This window comes from Megalops cyprinoides, chromosome 23, assembly GCF_013368585.1.
Source record: "Megalops cyprinoides isolate fMegCyp1 chromosome 23, fMegCyp1.pri, whole genome shotgun sequence".
Classification (NCBI taxonomy): domain Eukaryota; kingdom Metazoa; phylum Chordata; class Actinopteri; order Elopiformes; family Megalopidae; genus Megalops; species Megalops cyprinoides.
Window position 1 is genome coordinate 20,853,155 of NC_050605.1, and position 19,435 is coordinate 20,872,589.

Here is a 19,435-nt window from a genome sequence, read left to right on the forward strand (position 1 = left end):
GTGTGTGGCCGTGTGAGTGCGTGCGTGCTCGTGCGTGCATGTGTGTGTGTGTATGCATGTGTGTATGCATGTGTGTGCGCGCGCACGTATTTGTTTTGTGTATGTGTTTGTTTGGTTCAGCTAGGCTTTTATTGGTCATGAGAGCAGGGCTCTGCTTTTAAATGGCAGCTGTTTCTCCAGAAAGTCCCAACTAAATCCATATGCAGCCCCCAGCTACAGTCTCTCAGAGCCGTTTCGGTAGCTCTAATGCATATCCAGCAAAATCAAAGAATCTTTTTTTTTTTTTTTCCTAATGAATTTTATTAGCTGGAATGGAAAAAGCGCTAGGAGTCCACAGTACGCTTTCTCCGTATCACTCGCCAGCGTTTGGAAAGCAGCAGCTGCCGCAGTAATCTGTGGGCTGCGGAGTGTGGTTTGGCATGGAGCTGGGACAGGACCCAATCACCAGGCGGGACAGGACCTGATCGCTGCACGGGACAGGTCCCTTCACCAGCTGGGCCAGGGCCCGATTACTCATCGGGAAGGACAGAATCCAGCGACCGATGGTGTTGGGATCCTGCTGGACACCAGACGAGGACCCAATCAGGGAACAAGTTAGGATCTAATCGGTCTCAGTTATTCACCAGTTGGGATCGGATTCAACTGATCGGCAGCTAGGACAGGATGTAACTGATCAGCAGCTATGCGAGAGAATAACTGGTCTGCAGCTAGAGCAGGATGTTATTGATCGGCAGTTAGGTCAGGTTCTAAATGATCAGCAGCTATGACAGGTTCTAACTTATCAGCAGCTAGGATAGGGTCTAAATGCGTGTAATGTAATAACTGATCAACAGTTAGGACATGGTATAAGTGAACAGTACTGAGTGAAGAAAGGGCTACATGATACATGCGTGCTACGTGAACCACTGGTTTCATGTGCAACCCATAGTGTGCCTATTTATTTTACAGGAGGGTAGTTTAAATGTTATCATGCCATTCATAAACTGCAGAGGTGAAGTAGTAGAGCTGTAGCACTGTGTCATTGAACACTTTGCCTTGCACTGGAGTAGGATTGTTTAATAATCTGCCATGTTTCTAAACTATGGAAAATTGAGGTCTACAAAATGGAAGCTTTGTTGTATTTTTGTTCCAAATAAACTGTATTCCCCCATTAAAGTTATTTCTGGTAACTGAAGAACTGTTCCAGGATGTTTTTTTTTTTTTTTTTTTGAAATGTGATACATGAGATCACATGCTTCCAAATAATTCTTCCCCTACAAGAATACTTGTTAGATTTTCTTCTTGAAGGAATGGTAGAATGTAGCACTAAACGGGTCCTGCTCTCGTGAAACGCTGATTATCCTTGTTGACCCCTCGTTGGGGAGAGGAGGAGGGAGAGTGGTGTAGTTTGCAGTGGGGGGTTTTTGAGGGGGCCCTTGTACCCGTCACGGGGCAAAGTGGAGGAATGTCAGGGACCCACGCAGAGATGTTCCTAACACAATGCCCCCCCCCCCCCGACAATGACAGACTGGCACCCTGCTGTGACCCTGCTGTTGTGGAAGGTTACAGTGATGAATGATGCCTTTGCTCTGGCCTGCGTTGACCTCACTCTGTCGGTGCTGTGCTGTGCTGGGCTGGGCTGGGGGGTGAGGCCAGGGGAGGCTGTGTGGTAACCCCTCCATTACCCAGCCAGACCCTCTGGGAGGGCTGTGTCCTAGGCACACCCTAATAGGGGGACATTGCACCCCCCTGCCTGTAATGCAGAACATATTTTGGTAGCTTGTGCCCCTTTTTAATACAAACCTTGTTGGGGTACAGTTTGCCCCTCGTTTTTGTGATGTAAAACCCCACTTGGACAGATTGTGAAACCCAAATCAAGTAGGGGCATTGGGGTAGACTGTGACTCCCACATGAACTAGATACCGTTGGGGTAGATTGTCACCCCCAAATGGAACAGACCCCACTGTGACCCCAATGAAGCAGACCCTATTGGGGTAAGAGGTTCCCTCTCCAAATTCTTCCAGGCTCACTGTGTGAGACTGGCTCCGAGGTCAGAGAGGCTGCGAGAGGCACATCACTTCCTGGTATCCTTCCCAGTTCCTCACTCATGGCCTTGGTCTGTTTTGTCACACAATGAAGATTTGTTTCAACGGAGCATCTGTTCAATAGCTCTGTTACCCCGGTGTCATTTCCCTGGAGAAAGTGTGTTGAGTCTGGGCAGAGTTTGGGTGTGAGCACATGACCAGGCTCACCAGTTTGGTCAGCGTCCAATGACATTACCCGCACCTAACTCTCCAGGAGCGGTCGGTCTGTGCTGATGGCCCGTGGTACTCTGGCATGGAGCCCGTCAGAGCCAGAGCTCCAGTGCTGATCCAGCAATTTTTCCCCTCCACCCTTGAAGCGCTGGCCATCTGTCAGGAGTTGTCCATGTTCCCCGGTCTGAGACTCTCCCGCGGTCCGAAGCCCGTCGTAGGCCAGGCAGACTGACAGCCTTAAATGAAGCCATCCATATTCCATTCTTCCATCTCTGCATGTTTAATAACCTGTCTGCCTGATTGATATGGCATATCCTTGCAGAGGTCGGGCTCGGAGTAAAAAACGACTCCCAGAAACTTGATGTACTGTGTACGACTCACGAGTATCGAGTGCAGATATATTTAGGGGTCGTTCTGTTTTTGGCATTAGTGTGTTTCAGTGTTTTCAAGGATCCAGTTTGAGGATGTATAAATAGCGTTCTCTGGAGGCTGATGGTGTGCATGGTGAGGCAGAGCAGCTCTTATCTCGGACAGATGAGCCCCTTGGCCTTCTGTGTGACTGGCGGGGGACCAGCATTCTCTGGTAAGAATAACACTGACAATGTGGAGCATTCTCCTGTCCTGGCTGATCCACCAAACACACTCTCACACACACACACACACACACACACACACACACACACACACACACACGCATATGCACAAATAAAGTAGCATATTTCTCACCGACGCCCACACTTGACACTCTTCAGCACCTAAACACAGGAGTGTTTTCTGGTATCTCAACATTACAGCCCAGAGCAGGGCCACTGAACCTCGCTTGGGAAAGGGCTGCATTGTCAGCAAGCTTTCCTTCCATCTGGCCACTTAAGCACCTGTTCCAGCCAATCCTCTTGTCCTAATTGAAATAATGTAGTTTTCCTCCTCTGGGAGTGTTTGTGGTTGAAACGGAGCTGAAGCAGTTTGCGCTTTGCGGCTCTTCCAAAACACAGATTCCAATAAGACAAGCCCTGCCGTCCAACGCACCTGCAAAGTATCAGTCTGTCACACAGATAGCTGACCGCTTTAACACAGCCCAGAATTTCTTAGTGAAAATTTGGGTGAAAGCACTCAGTGAGGTGAGAAGTAATGAGAACCACACCCAACACAACAGCTTGCACGTCCTGTCCTGAAAACAGGAGTGTGTGTGTGTGTGTGTGTGTGTGTGGGTGGGGAGAGGGTAGCCCACCTTCTCTCATTTGATTTTGATTGAAGGCAAATAAACAGACGGGTGATTGCTGGGAGGAGGGGAAAGGGTGGGGAAATTTTGGTCAACTCCCACTGGAGTCAGCTGAGAGGTCTTGCTTTGATTGGCTGCCAAGTTGGCGCAGACCAGCAGGAAAGGCATTGACAAGTGGCATTCTGGGAAATATAACTCACAGAGGTCATTACTCGGGTCACATGGCAGTGAAGTTCGTCATTCAGCTATTTTAGTGTCTCTTGACTATTGAAACGTGACAAATATCTGTTGCAGCAGCTTCTGAATGCATCCTGTACAGTAGCTATTTTTTCTCTCTTAGAAAGGAACAATCGCCTTCATGAGAATACATTAATTAAAATCCCTGTTAACAAGCTTCTCCATTTGAGACCTACAGAAGTTGTTGTATGAGCCTAATTAGCAAGTCCAAACTTGAGATGCCTCGCATCACTTAGTGGGAAAGGGACAGAATACTAAAGCACAGTGTTAACAGTACTATAGTCCAGGAAAAGTTACAGGAGCATGGATCAAACTGGGTCAGGTTCGTCTGAGGTGAGCCTCACCTGGTACCTTGTGTAGAATCTGAAGGGCCCGCCATAATTGAAGGTAGTTGCTCGTGAACTTGTTGGATTTTTTTCTGTATCCGAATGTCCTTCTCAGATACAGACTTTGCGGAGGTCTGACTGCTGAGTGTTAACAGGAGTGCGCTGGTGTGTGAAGCCGGGTTATTCCCGAAAGAAAGGAGACATCGGAGCCGGCTGGGAGCGGGGAGGGGGAGATTAGACAGCCGGGAGTTTAGGGCTACATATTGAATTGATGTTCCGCCCGCAGTGGTCGTGCCACAACAAAAAAGGAAAAATAATTACATGTTGACTTTACGTTTGGTTGGAATTGGTGAGGGTAGGAAAAAAAAGAGAAAAGAGCTCTGTTGAAAATGCCACGTCCTCAAGTTATCCTCTCTCTTTTCTTTCATCAGCGTGAAAAGCACTCTGACTTAGGCCGGATGGAGAGAGAACCCAGGCGTTGCGCTTTTCCGATAATTGAATCAACGCAGTGAACTGTGATTCGGGCGAGCCTCGCCGGAGCGAGGGAACAGCTTTCAGAAGCGCTCGGCAGAAAGAGACCCTCGGCAGCTGGCCCGCTGTCTGATTAGCCTGTCGTTGGAGCTGTTTGTCTGAGCAACTGCGTTACATCCAATGTGAGACATGCTTCCCTCACCTGCTCTTTCCTCACTACACATGTTCTTACAGGTGTTTTCTGAAGCCATTAGCAATTGGCTATATCACGCGTGTAATGTCTCAGGTTAGTGTTGTCTTGAGTCTGCTTTTAATCTTAAAGTCTTAAATAGCTTCCCAAAACTAAAACCGTACCAGTGGGATACTCGTTTTGGTCAATATGATCATGAGATCATGTTCGAAGTACAGAATTATATTGCGGTGTGCTGAATAACTGTGTTGTGTAATTAGGGGTGCATATTTCTTGCCTGTAAATGACAGAAAGCTATTTTAAAATTGATATTCGGAGTTATTAGTTGGCATCTGTCTCAGGCTCTTGGCCCGAAAATGCCGGGGTCAGCTCTTACATCACCGCGTTACATTTCGGAGTGGTTTGTGGCAGCGAATGACAGTCATTGTGCCGGCCTCTGTGTGTTTGTCACACAAACAGAGAGCACACACAAACACACAGACGGAGGTACCGCGCTGAAAAACCTCAGCTCTCACACAGTTTTTCCTCAGTGTTCTGCGTGTGTCACATGTGCTGTTGTCTGCTGTAGCGTTTTCGCTGCGCGTCACTGTTCTACCTGACCCCATTTTCATGCGCATTCCAGCTCCTCGTTGACTTCTCGCTGGATCTGTCTGCATTGTGTGCATTTGCCTGCATGACTTTCCCGCCCTCCTCGTGTGAAAATAACAGCATTGCTGCATGTCAGCTCTCTGCTCGATTCTAGGCTTTCAGTCATCTCAGGGATTCCAGTAAATAACTCTTATTGCTGCTGCTGCTGTCTCATGAAAAAAGCCTGTTTCAGTAATTCCCTTCTTCTTCTTTGACAGGTGAGGCTCAGTTCGTGTGTCTCCTTTTCAAAGCTGGTAAGATTACACGAACATTTCTTTCTCAATATTAAACAAACACAGAATTTTAAAAAATGCAGTGTATTTTGCTATCGTCAAGCCATATAATAGAAATGTATTTCGCTTTGCTTGCTTAATGCATTCGCAATGTCGGGGAACAAGCTTCCGACCAAGTGCAAGCAAGCACCTATGATGATGAGCTTAATGGCACGTCGTTAGAGGGCAAAAATAGCATGATTTTGCACTGTAACATTTCCACCTCTAGAATGAGTGGCTTTTCCATGTACTCACGCGTGTGATTCGCCATTAGATTTGATGGTCGCTCTGCGTCGTAACTATTTTCGGAAATGCGGCACTTCCGGCTCCCTGTGAGTCAGCCCTGCTAGAATACGGCGGATGCCCCTGCTGCTTCACGCCTGCTTTCGGCACGGTCTGCCTGTTTGTGGGCCTTTTCCGGCTTCGTAAGTTCTGCGTGGAGCCCGTGGGCTGTCCTGATGACAGACCCCAAGAGGCTAAATTGAGCCCAACGAGGGGGAATGACTCGCCTGTTGGACCTAGGCCTACTTCCTGTCGGGAAGCCTGCGTGGGGTGTTGTTGTAGAGACCAGGAAATGACTCCCCTCTCCAGTATAGTACTCGCTGAACAAGGGCACGGCACAGCCGTTAAGGGATATGATACACCAGGGAAATTTTGAGGAAAGTGTCTCTGGGGGCGTCATTCGATATTCTTACAGCGAAGGGCAGTGGAGAGTCAGTTACTAGAATGAAATGCTTCAGTCCCCAGTGGCCCAAAAAGTTTAAAATGGACACCGAGTGTGCCTGGATCTAGTTCACTGTAACCATCATAATTTTTTCCAGTGCCACACGATGTACGTCCTTGAAAAGCCACAGGAAAGCTCATTGCTTCCATCTTGTGTCAACTCAAGGAGCCTGTCAGGGTAGTGAAAGTGTGTGTCTGTTTAGTGCTAACTGTGAAAGCTGCTTCAGGTCACACTCAAGGCGGATGTCAGAACAGAAAAGGCAAGGCCTCGAAGTGTAGAGAGGGCGTTTGATTGTGAACAAGGTGTCCAGGTACCGGCACAAACAATGAGGACAGGGCCCATGAGAGTTGCTTCAGCGCTTGTCGTGTTAGAGGAAAGACTAACGTCAGCATACCTAACGGCGGTCGTCCGGTCAGGCTCGTGCCAGAAGCACGGTGTTTTTAATTAAATTCGAACAGGACCTGCTATTGCAGTCGGCATCGTCTGAAGGTTTTGTATTGTGTCAGTGGCCTTTATCAGGTAGCCCTGAGCCTGCAGGCCTCTCTGTTTTGCCTCTCTGAGTGTGGTAGCGTAGCAACATCTGGAGCTTGTTCGGACTGCGTGAAGGACGCCCTGGGGATATGGTCTGGCCGAAACATTTCTAAGGGTTATTGCAAAGCGGGGAGCAAGCGGAGGGGGAAAACCGACGCTGTAAATCTCGAATATAGCGAAGTGAGTTTGAAACGGGGACTGTTTTAGCCATTCGGGTCCCCTGTCCTGCTCTCCAGAGTCGGTATGTTGCAGCTCCAGGGTTCCAGCTAATGAGCGTGTCACCTCACGCCTGAAACGCCAAATAGCTCTGCTCTTGTGTTAGGAAAGCCGGTGCTGCCATTTAGCAGATGCTGTTGTCTAGAGCGACTAGAGCAAAATAGAACACAAGTAGATCCATTCAAGTTGCATGAGCAACAGTGTCAGACCAGGCTAAAAACACTCCCAGACCAGTGAGTGTCAGCATAACACTGTTCAAGCCGTACCACAGGTTAAATTGTGCAGCCTGACTAGACAAGGGAAGCCAAGTACACAACCATACATCAGTCACTAGATCACGCGTAAAAAAAAAAGCAAGTAATACCACACTGCTTCATCTGCACTGAAATATAATTTGCTGTTGGAGCGGGTCATGTTTACAGTGATTCAGCTTCATCAGGAGGAAAGCTGGCCACTAGGTGCCTGTGTAAAATCCGCTGGCTTGAACGCAGTCTGAACTGAGATGGGGCCTTCGAGCTGATTCTGAAGACCCGCGGTTCTCCCTCCTGAGACGGTCCCCTCAGGCCGGCCTCAGCACGCCGCTCCGACCGTCAGGGCCTAATTACAGACTGCAGATTCCACGTTTCATGTGGAATCAGCGGCGAATAGGAGAATGAAGAGCAAATGGGGGGGGGGGGGGAGTGCAAGATCTCCGGCTGGGGGAGCGCGGATGTGGGTGTTCTCTGGAGGCCTGAGCCTGGATCCTGCCTTCACTCCAAGCAACGCTTCCACACGTAGCACAGGGGCTTTGGTGTGTCTGCAGGCAGAGGAGAGATTAAAAATAGTGTCTCCCCCTAGCTGCAAAAGTGCAAGAGGGTATGTGTTTTGGCGCAGGGCATAAAGTAGAATGTGAAGCTGTAATATAATATGTAAGTTGGGTGAATCGGTCTGAGAAAAACGCACAGCATTGTCCTACAGGGTGAAGTTGCCACTGGGCAGCTAGAGTTAGGAAGCAGCTGGTCTTCTTGACTTGGACACACTGTTACTAGTTAGGTCCTCAGCGGTGTCCTCCCGTCCCTCCAAAGTGTATTCTCAGCGGACTTGATCATGTCTCAATGGCAATGCGATGTTTGATGTTTCCCTGGGGTAATGTTGCTGCAGTGTTTTTTTATGACTGTAAGAACGTTTGTGTGTGTGTGTGTGTGTGTGTGTGTGTGTGTGTGTCTTCTGGGTCATAGAGTTCGTAGAGTGCAGCTTTTGCAGGTGCACTGAAAGCTGTGGAAGAGATCACCTTGGTCTCCATGGTTACAGTGAACCGTGGTCTCACCCCGAGGCCATCAAGGTCATCACCTTTTTTTTGCAGTGCGTTTCATTTTAAAGCCTCAAGGCAAGTACACACTAGCAAGTAAGGATTTTAGGCTCTTTTTGCTAGTGCACCTTGAACTTTGCTCAGAAAATGCATTGGGTTATGACTCTGATGCACAGGGGAATTTCTGAGACAAAAAGTTACGAGCGCATCTGCATTTTTTAACTCCCCTATTGATGGAAAATAGATATGCTGTACTTGGAAGCCCAGTCAAGCTCATTAATATTCAACAGCAATTAGCCACCGCAAGTTGCAAAGCAAGCAGTAATGTTCTGATGGAGACTTGCCTTTGGACTTGAACCAGTAGAACAAGGAGTAACTGCCTCTTTTTTTTATTTTTCTGTTTGTGAATAATAGTTATGAAAAAAAAACTAACTGAGATGTATCACACTAATTTGATTAGCTAATTAACTAATTGCCAACTGTCATCTGTTGCTTCAGGCCTCTTGGGGTTTTACTGAAAGCCTATCTGCTAAAGCTCTGCTGGGTGCCCCGGCTGCAGGTGTCTGGCTGAACAGTAATAAGCATTATTGGTTGAGGTGCCCATGTTTGCTGCTTCGCTTTGTGTCTTGTGTTGCTGTGTTTTGCCTCTCAGCGGGAATGCAAAGTATGACCTGTTTTTGGCTGGACTCGGCCATTTCCTGAACCTGACCTTTGACCTTTGACCTTGCACAGGAAGGCCATAGATGCCCGCAGACCTTACTGCACCTCTGTGTGCTGGGAGTGCAGCACGAGGAAGCCGCCCTCACCCACACACTTTCCGTCTGAACTGTGAAAGTACACTGCATGCGCTCAAACAGCGTGACCTGAATTATTCACCTGGAGGACAGAGAGAATTTCTCGGCCTTAATGTGACAGTGCCGCTGTGAGAGTCATAAATCTCTGCTGTTGTGGGATGCTTTTATTAGATGTATATAACGCACCCCTGATACTGGAACGTACTGGAAACCGCAAGCTGGGTCATCCGGTGTATAACTAGCCTAAAACTACTTCACGTTTCAGCATATCCGAAAACTTTTTTCACCTCGGTTTACCCATTCCTGGCCTGCTGCCAGAGTGGAATGATCAAAAAGTTTTAGGCGAATTATAATTTGATATCACAGGCGATGCACTCCTCATGGATCTATGAGAGTGAAGGGAAAATCAATGAGCATACATTAATCTGAACACCCTCCCCACACACCTTTCCTTTTCTGACCATCAGCTTATCAAAGCGATGAGTCTGTCTTTCTCTCCCTCTCTATCTCCCCATCTCTCCCTTTTTCTAACTCACTCACTCTCTGTAGCTCCCCATATTTTTCTCTCTCCCTCTCTGTCTTCCTCTTTGTCTCTCTCCCTCTACATCTCAATCTTTTTCTACATCCCGTCTCTCTCTCTCTCTCTCTCTCTCTTTCTGTAAAGACGGCAGGAGGCAGAGATCAGAACCTCAAACCACCAGCCTGCCAGAGAGGGGTCGATTAAAACACACAGGGAAATGCACAGTAAAATCACTCTAGCTCGTTCAGCTTGGTCCGAGTGCAGTGTATAGTGGTGGGGGGGTGATTTTATCAATGAGGAGCGAGCATGTTTTCTCTGTGAATGGAGGAGCTCGATCAATTGAAACTAAAACACAGTAACCAGCAGCGCCTGCTTTTATGGCTCCTCTGGAGGTCTCGCTTATTGAACATAAACGGACGGCTTCATTTTCCTTCCCGTCGTTGGTAGGACCCCTCCGTGTGTCGTGCTCTCTGCTCTGAGGTGCGTTGTTGGGGTGACATGCGTGGGGAGGCGGAGGTGATGCGTCATCCGTAATCGCCTCTCCGCCCCTCTGTGTGTGCGTGTGCGTGCGTGTGTGCGTGCGTGTGTGCGTGTGTGTGTGCGTGCGTGTGTGTGTGTGCGTGCGTGTGTGTGTGTGCGTGCGTGTGTGTGTGTGCGTGCGTGTGTGTGTGTGCGTGCGTGTGTGTGTGTGCGCGCGTGTGTGCGTGTGTGCGTGTGTGTGTGTGTGTGTGTGTGTGTGTGTGCGCGCGTGTGTGTGTGGGATATCACTCTGCAGCAGATTGTTCAGCCGGGGCCCGGAGCCGCAGCGGCAGTCATTTATGTGGTGATAAAAGGCTTGGGCCTCTGGCCTGCTGTAATTTTAATTGTGCTGTGTGGCGGCGCGGCCTCCGAGCGCCGGTTCGGCCCCCTCTCTGCAGAGCCCGTCGTCGGGCTTCTCCTTGTTTCTGCGGGACAGGCCTGTGGCATTGAGGCGTATCTCCAGGCTCATCTTGTAGTGTGTTTTTTTTTTTTTGCTTTAGTGTGAGATTTTGGGTTTTTAAGCTCTCTGTTCTCCGCACTCTCAGCCCTGCGTTTTTGTGCGCCTTTCGGTTGTCTGATTTTTGATTTCTTTCAGCTGCGCTCAGTGTGGGTGCAGGGGGAGACGGAGCCCCCAGGGGTCCAGCTGCTCGGCTGCGGTACTGAGAGACGCGGCTCATTCTCCATGCAGTTTCTGACTCTCCCTCCACACTCTCTCCTCTATCCCTCATCACCCGGGCTGTGCAGACTGTCATTGGCTGCCCCAGTCCAGTCATTTCACTAAAGTGCTGATAATTTAGGGGAGTCTCGGACTGAGCTTGCGTTGGGCTGACCCGTGCATTCAAAATCATGTCTCTGCTGTGTGAACCTGTGTTGGTGTTTGCTGTGTCAATGGCCTGAAACGTTTGTGCAGTGTCTCAGGCAGATTTATGGATGCTGGGAGCATTGATGGGCGGCAGTGTAGCGTAGTGGTTAAGGAGCAGGACTCGTACCCGAAAGGTTGCCGGTTCGATTGCTTACTGGGGCACTGCTGCTGTACCCTTGGGCAAAAAAAACATAGTGTAACCGATGTAAGTTGCTCTGGATAAGAGCATCTGCTGAATGCCAATAATGTAATGTAATGATGTAATGTCCCAGATTTGCCTCCTAATGAAGAGATATTGTGTCTACAGCCTACACTGCAGAGTTTGATGAGATCAGCGGGGAAGGCCAGCTCCTGCTTTGATCCAGCGTTACACGTGTGTGTCAGGAAACGGAGGCCAGGGATGCTAAAGAGGCTGTCACTGTCATCCTCCCCTTTAGTGAAGAAACATCTGGTTTGGGTTACGGGAGACTGGGAGGTCCTTTTTTTTTGCACCAGGGACAGAGAGGCATGCTTTGTCTGTTAACAGGCCCGCTTTGCATGATGACAGTTTCCTCTTACCAAGGACAGCTTATGGAAGATTGTCCTTGGACTGGCAGGAAAGGTAGTGTACCCAGGGACGGTATGGGGGGGCAGGTGGAGGGATGTCTGTCATGCGTAAGGAAACATTGGCAGATGTGACCCAGGCCAGTTTACCTGTATGGTCCAAAGGAGGAGAGTCCTCAGCATGGCCAGGAGTTATAGGGGCAGGGCCAGCAGGTGTGATGTGGGCGGGGCAAGTTGGGGTGAAAGTGGTGGGGCATCAATGTATGAAAGATGTGGGGCAGCTAGGGCGTGGCGCTTTAAGGATTGGAAGCAGTGGCAGCTGGGATGCACATAAGTGTAGGAAGATGATGGTGGAGGATTTTTGCTGAGATTGTCTGATAAAGGGAGGGGTCTGGCTTATTTATGTTTGTAAATGAATAATTTGCAGGTGGTTGACGAGCCACTAGAGTGTGCTAATGAGCAGCAGGGGGAGGGGATGCTAGCTGACTAAACCCTGAAGGAAGCCAAATGTGCCTGGAGGCTGTGGACTCCCGGTCGTTATCGGCTACTGACACAGCCCGTCCTCAAAGCGGGTCTGTGCTGTCGGCCTCGGTTCATGCTCAGAACCGAGCCCCACGGGAGCCCGGCTTGCTCTGCCTTCCTTTGATGTCTGGGACCATCTGTGCGAGACGCACGGACATCGTCTGCGCGGCGCTGTTGTCCGCAGGAAGCGGATCAGAGTGGAAACGGCGAGAGCTGCTGTTAATGAGGGGGCTGACTCATACGGCCCCTGCCTACTGATTACTGAGCACGCAAGGCCCTGACTTCACTCTCATTAGCAGCATTGCCGTGATGGCTTCTCAGCCGCTGTCCCTCGAGTTAAAGGGGGAATATTTCCATGAAATGCAGAACCGCCCCTCGCCTCACGATTGATGGTGACTTTACATGGCTTGATTAAATCTCCTATATTGCTTCGGTTTGTGTGGTTACTGTAGTCATGTCTGGGTAAAAGGAGACTACATTTCTCTTCTCTGTGTGTAAACAAGCTTCAGATCTAATTTCCCAGTGCCAGCGACCCCCTATGGAGATTAAGTGGCTCCCACTGAAACAGTGCTTCTGATGACTGGCAGCTAAAGAACAGGGTCTGCCATCCTCAACTGTGTTTCTGTGAGATCAGCGCCATCTTGTGGATGCGTTGAGCAATGGCCTGGACGTAGCGCTGTGCAGGAACAATTAAGTTATTCTGGTGGAAAATTGAGGGCGATTGATCTCAGATAGCGCCGTGTCCTCGTTTGAGATAGTATTGATGTTAATTATCATTGTTTGTTTTGCATTGTGCTGTATTTTCCTTGCTCGATTGATCGAATGTGTATTATGCATGTTAATGGCTTATTCTGCTGGTTCTGCTAGCATTTTGAAAATGCTTGGTTTGCTAAAAGGACATTCTTGAATGAATATATTATTCACCTGCTGCAAATTGGAGTGTGTTAGCAGATTGTGGTGGAGAATAGACAGAGTGAATCTCAGTTGAGTGATGGCTTTGCAGTTTTGTAGATATTATAGTGACATTTCCACAGGCATTGCCACATGTATTGATTAGGAAAAATGTTACGAGGTGGCATTTTCATCGAGGAAAAACTACCAGAACTAAATGAATCATGGGCTCTAGGGATTTTGGGACATATTATAAATAGAATCAATGGAAAAGAAATTTAAATCCATATCACGTAGAGTGCCTCTGGAGGTCATTTGCTTACATCGTCGGAGGGACACATGTACTTATATCACCAGAGAATGCATTTTTTGTGTATATGAAATTGCTTGAGATGAAACGGTTCCTGTACTTTTACCAATGAGATCAAATTCCATGCATCACCACTAGGTGGCAGCAGAGACTAAAACTGGTTTTTGCATAGCGTGAATGTGTAACTGCGACCTGAACGTCCTCCTGCTGTTTTTCTCATTTCTTGAACGCTGTGTTTCAAAATGTTTTCAGTGCTCTGTTTTGAAACACTTCGTGTCATAAGTCTGGATAGACTGTTAATGGCTTTTCCAGCAGCGTTTTTAAAGTGAATGGAGAGGAGTTTTTCATTAAAGCTGTTTTGCATGGCTCACCTCTATTTACCGCTCAGAATCAGCTGAAACTGTTTGCAAGATGGGGAAGTGAATGGACTCACCCCTCTGATATAGCTAAAATACATTTTAATAGATGCCCGAAAAACTGCATTATCTTGAAGCGCTCAGATGTGATATTAGCCGTCGCATTCCGTTGCAGGGATGACTAAGCCGCATACCAAGGCCACCACATAAGCGATACTTTTTAACCCCACTAAGACAGAAAAACAGACACGACAAAGGCCGGCTGTCAGCGTGGCCTAATGGAGCAGGCACCTGTCGGAGAAGGGTCAGCGTTTCTCAGGGGTGAGCATGAGAGGAATGTGCAGAAATCGAGGGCTTACGTTTCAGAGGTGGCCACCCTCGCCCCCTTGCCCCCTCACAACCCCCTTGGCCTCTGAGTGTGTCGGTGTGGGACACGTCGCCCTGTGAGAGAGAGAGGGAAAGAGAACAGGCATTCAAGAACACATTTTAGATCCATGCATGTCTGACCTGCACACCTCTCTCCTGTCATGGTCTCTCTAGAATCTTGACCCCCCCCCCCAGCTGTTCCCTACTGACTCCAGGTCAGTGCTCCAGTCGGGGGTGCTTGCTTGCGTGACAGTGACTTTGATGTAATTGGTGTCGTACTTGTCAGCTCTCGGTGCAGCGATCTGGGGCTACCGGGGGTAATTACAGCAGCAGCCAGCAAAACTAATGAGGCCCCTGCTACCCCCAGCTCACCCCGACCGTGTTCCCCCTGTGGTCCCCTCCCCGTCCCCTCACGCTCCTGAGGGTTTCAAGCGAATAACGCCCCTCCGCTATCTCGATCTCGATGCCCGCACCGCGTGCATCGCGAGGGAAGCCTTCTCGCCAAATGGCAGGATGTATCGCGTTGCAGTCGCCGGGGGATTTGCACGGGACACGCTGCATCTGTTGCAATTACGCTCCGCTCGTTTATTAGCGTTCGAGTAATATTTCCGTAAGGCTCCCTTCCCGGCTCTGCCCAAGGGCTTATTTGGACCGCTGGATTCATTTATTCTGTCTGCAAGGTTCAAATTCTGAACGTTCTTTGGGTTGTAAATTAAAGCCCGGCCATCCATAGAATTCGCTCTCAGAGGTGAATGCATTGCTTTTCCCGCTTTTATGCGGTCTAGTATGTTTTTAATATTAAGACTATGAAATCTGTGCTTATATCTTTAAGTCGCATTGCATGAGATCAGTAAATGTGTGGAGGCACCGCTGCAGATCAGGGTGTAGTGTGCATTGGAAAGGTTAGTCATTTCACCTGGTCCAGCGTTTGTGAATAACTTTGCATCGTTTTCTGTTTGAAAATGCCAAATGTGGCAGGTAGTATTGCCTGGCTTTGGGAATACGGAAGGTTGCCTGCAGAAAAACAAAGACCCAAGAAAACCGATTATATTCAGTTTTATTACTGGAACGCAGTGTTTAGTTTGCACTGGGTGAATTCTCATGCTGTTTTTTTTTTTCTTCCCCAGTTTTGCATCATAAACAACAGATGTCTGTCAGCCTCCCAAACCAGAGTTTATCAAAGGCTTGCGCGGGCACTCTCAGACTGCAGAATTGCAGGACTTTTCCAATTCTGTGTTGATGTTAGCAGTCAGCAGATCCCCTTTCTCCTCCAGACCATAGCTTGCCGTGGTTAGGCGGCTGTAATGTATTCTACACTCATCCATCGTTGACTGGCAGATGTATCATGCTTCTGCATGCTTTTTTTCAGCTTTGTTATTAAGGTATCATAGTATTATGCCGACTTTCTGTGTAATCCCTCTGAATTGGCTCACAATAAACACCTTAAATCAGAAAGTGCTCTGTTGCAGCTCTCAATGACCTCATTCATGCTATGTTACGCGTGGATAACACATGACACATGCACACACCAACCTACGCTTTTTTTTCTCACACTCTCTCATATATACACACACACACACACACACACACACAAGCACACGTGGATACACAAACACACAATTTCTCTCACTTGTACACTCTCACAAACCCCTCTCGTATTCGTTCACACACTCGCTGTACACATGCTTGCTCATACACACACACACACACACACACACACGCGCCCTCTCTCTGACACACACAGGCTCACACATACGCAGTCATACACTCCTCTTTAAAGAGCTGATTTATTTCCCTGTAGTCCCAGTGGAAGCATATTCGTTTCCTACATGTTTATTAAGGGGCTTCATCGCTCCTGGTAACACAATGCTTAGCATTTGTACCTAATCAAATGCACGCGCTTGGTTTTGCTTTGCGTCCCGCTCGCGTTTCTGTGCGTTCTGTGATTGTCGTTTAGCATCATCTGTGGCCGTTTACGTCTAATCACTGCGGAATTACGGAGCGGTTCCGTCCCTTTTAATGACACGGGCAGTGGAAGGCCTGCCGTGGTCAGGGAGAGCGGTGCGGTCAGGGCTACACGCGATAGCGCTGCTCATAGCTTCCATTCCGCTCGGGTTTAATAATGGTACATGTCAACTGGATGCATATATTTAGGCGCTGAGCATGCTCTTTTTGTTTGTGAAAATCAGTGTGTGTATGGATGGATGCAATGGTGTGGAAAGGCTCCAATTCCCTGTCTTTGTGTGTGTATTTTTTTTTTTTTTTACATCGCATTGCACAGAACCTAAAAGCAACCCACACACAACCCACAGCGGTATCGCCAAATGTAATCCCCTCACAGAAATATGTTTGCTGCATCGATGCACTGTGAAATCCAAAGCTTTGGCTTTTTTCCCCCCTGTTTAGATTGGAGTTTATTGTGTGATTTAGCTTAAGTTACATTTAATGTCACTCTTTGAAACTGAGATGAAACCCATAAACTTGGGACTTTTTTTTTTTTTTAACAATTTTAAAATAAGGCCATATCTCGTTGCTGCAAAATCCATCACAGATGTCAGCCAAGACCCGTCTAATCTCCTTGTAAAAACTCAGTCGGCCCGCGCTGGTCTTCGGCTCTGTAGGTCAACCGTATCCTTCATATCGGAATACCGTGTCCTGTAAACTAGAATGTCGTGCCACTCCTGTGGGAATGTGAGGGTTTCTCAGATGAATGTCTCAAAGGCGGAGGCACCACGCCCTCTCTGAGTATGTGCAGGCTACTGATGCCGAGTGCATGTGTTACTGTATGGTGGCTGTAGCTGGTACTGGTGACCGCTCTGACTCCTTTAAACACACAGGTGAGCAAAGTGCCCTCATTTCCTTCTCACCTTCTCTTGCGTGTGTGGTTCATGCTTACCGCCAAACATCACAGGCAATTTTCAATCTAATGAATATATGAATACATAAGCGATTTTTTTTTTTTTTTTTCCCCTTCTGCACGCATTGTACCCAGAGAACTTCGGAAACCGTTATCAGACTGGAAAGCCAGAGTGGATGACTTGTTGGTGTTTGCATTGAGTTTTACGCTGTGAAAGTTATATTAATCTTCCAATATTTGCCCTCATTTAAAATGAACACAGGAGAGTGAGTCTAACACGGCAAGCGGGAAGCGGTATCCTCGGGTGTTGGCCCAGGAGCACCTGAATGAAGGTGTCCAGGCACAGGAAAAGAACACGAGCACAGCGTTCTCCTGTTTCCACGGTGATGATAGAGGAAAGTGACCTGGTGTCGTAATCTATGTGTGTCATTAATATCAGACTCTACGTCAATGGCCTGACTTAAAAGGAATCAATGAAACGCAGCAGAAATAAGGCATTCATTTATCTCACCGCGGCGTTACAGGTCTCTGTGGGCAGTCTACCATTTCCCTTTACCTTAACTATTCAGAACTAGGAGAAAAGAGTTATCCTTTAAACGATTTCGCCTGAATGGACTCCACAGGCATTAGAGCTCAAGGTAAAGCTTTCTTCATGCCGTACCCTGCCTCAGGTAAAGGTTTGAGAGCATGCAGACTAATTTCTTGCACCGGTACGTTTGTGGTATATCTCCTCAAAGGTCTGTACTGGCCTCTTATGTGTGTTTAATGCTTAAAGTCCAAAAGACATGCATCAGTGAACCCTGCAGCAACATAAGGACAGGTGACGTGGGAACTGTGTTGTGGCTTATTCTAAACAGATGGCTGATAATTTCAGTGTTTTGCCTGGGCTTTGGCATTGAGGAGGCAACACAGAGCGAGAACTGTGAGAGAATGCAGCATGAAGCTGACCAGATATTTATGCTGAATTCAGGGTCCCCCTGTGGTCTTAACAGGGCATTCCATATCAAATGGAATATATGATATGGTCTAGCATGGCTTGCTGGTTGTTTTCCAAAAGGTCTCTACAGATTCAGTACTTGCTTTGCCCCGAATACGTTTTGCTGTGAAGAAGGGCTGGGTGGTATATTGACTTTTTTAAGGTATATTGATATATTTTCGAAGGAGGTATAGGATGAGAAAATACTGTTTATATCGATATAGTTTGATGTTGCATTACATAACCCGTTTCTTCTGTAAAGCCGTTTGCATCTCTCCTCTCTCACACTCCGCGCAGCCCCGCCCCCACTCTCCCTCTGCGTCTGCGTGCAAACCCGGCCCCACTCGCTCACACAATCTCCTGCACCATGGATTGCAGCTGTATATTTTCAAACAGGGATAGAAACCCTGTCTTTGCATTTTATTTTGCTTGTGACCAGGGTTTCCGTTAGCCGGTAATTACCGGTTTATGCCTGGTAAAATTTATAAAAAACGATAAATTAATAACTTGCCGGTCAAATTGTCTGGTAATAATGCTCATACAAACTGTAGCTATAACGAAGGCTATCCCTAAACAGGGATTTGTGTTTTGACAGCGAAACATGCTTATTTATGAGTTGAGCGAGCTGTACCCCGACTGGGCTACACTGGCTAAAATTGCCTGTGTTCTGCCCGTGTCAGGTGTGCCAGCAAAGAGGGGCTTCTCTCTGCAGAATCGAATTAAGACGGCGCTGCGAAGTCGTCTGGAGGAGGAGAGAGCGACACGGTTTATGCACATTGCAAGCTGCAAAGACACATTGGACACATTTGATTTCAAGTTGGCAGCGGAGGACTTTACCGCAATGAAAAACAGGAGAAAGTAAAATGTTACCTGGTAGCCTATAGGCTACATTTGATGCCATGTAGGCCTAGCCTTTTTTTTTAAAAACAGGCTACAGATGTTACAGGTTACAGATGTTTTGTAATAGGCTACATTTTAGTGGCTAGAGTTGAGGTTTTGCTCAATTGTTATTGTTCATTTTGCTTAATCGTTACCGTTCATTAAATAGTCAAACTGATTTTCATTCTTTCGTCTAGGTGTACATTATATTTGCATTTGTAACATAGACTGTTATTGAGACATGCCCGGTAGGCTAAGTTTCAAATTTGTCCAGTAAAATAAATTCTTTATGGACACCGGACCGGCAAGAAAAAGTCCTAGTCTCACAAGAGGCTTTGACTTACAACTGAACATTTAGCCTACTACATAGAAAATACCAAGAGATATGTTGTGTATCGCGATTCAACCTAAAATTACCGAGATGATTTTTGGTCCATATCGCCCAGCCCTACTGTGAAGTATGTTTTGGGGAAAAAAAAAAGTATTGATAACTTTTTTGTTTTATGATGAGTAAATTGAAAACTTTGGAAACGTTGAACCTTAACAAAAACAATTAATATGATTCTGTTTCATGGTTGATGATGACGTTTGGTACACATAATTGAATTATACAAGCAAAATCATGCATAATGTGCATATTTGGCATGAATAATTATGAGTGCATAATTGGTTATATACATATGTGCGTATATTTTGCTGTAGGTT

General features: G+C 47.5%; 1 long non-coding RNA gene across 1 annotated transcript in view; it reads left to right on the forward strand.

The window, feature by feature from the left end:
• The window catches only part of LOC118770105, a 44,260-nt gene that overhangs the window by 12,966 nt on the left and 11,859 nt on the right, over window positions 1-19,435 (forward strand). The window contains exon 2 of the long non-coding RNA XR_005004536.1: window positions 5,523-5,558. This is a non-coding gene — a long non-coding RNA (uncharacterized LOC118770105). The remainder of the gene's footprint in view (window positions 1-5,522; window positions 5,559-19,435) is intronic.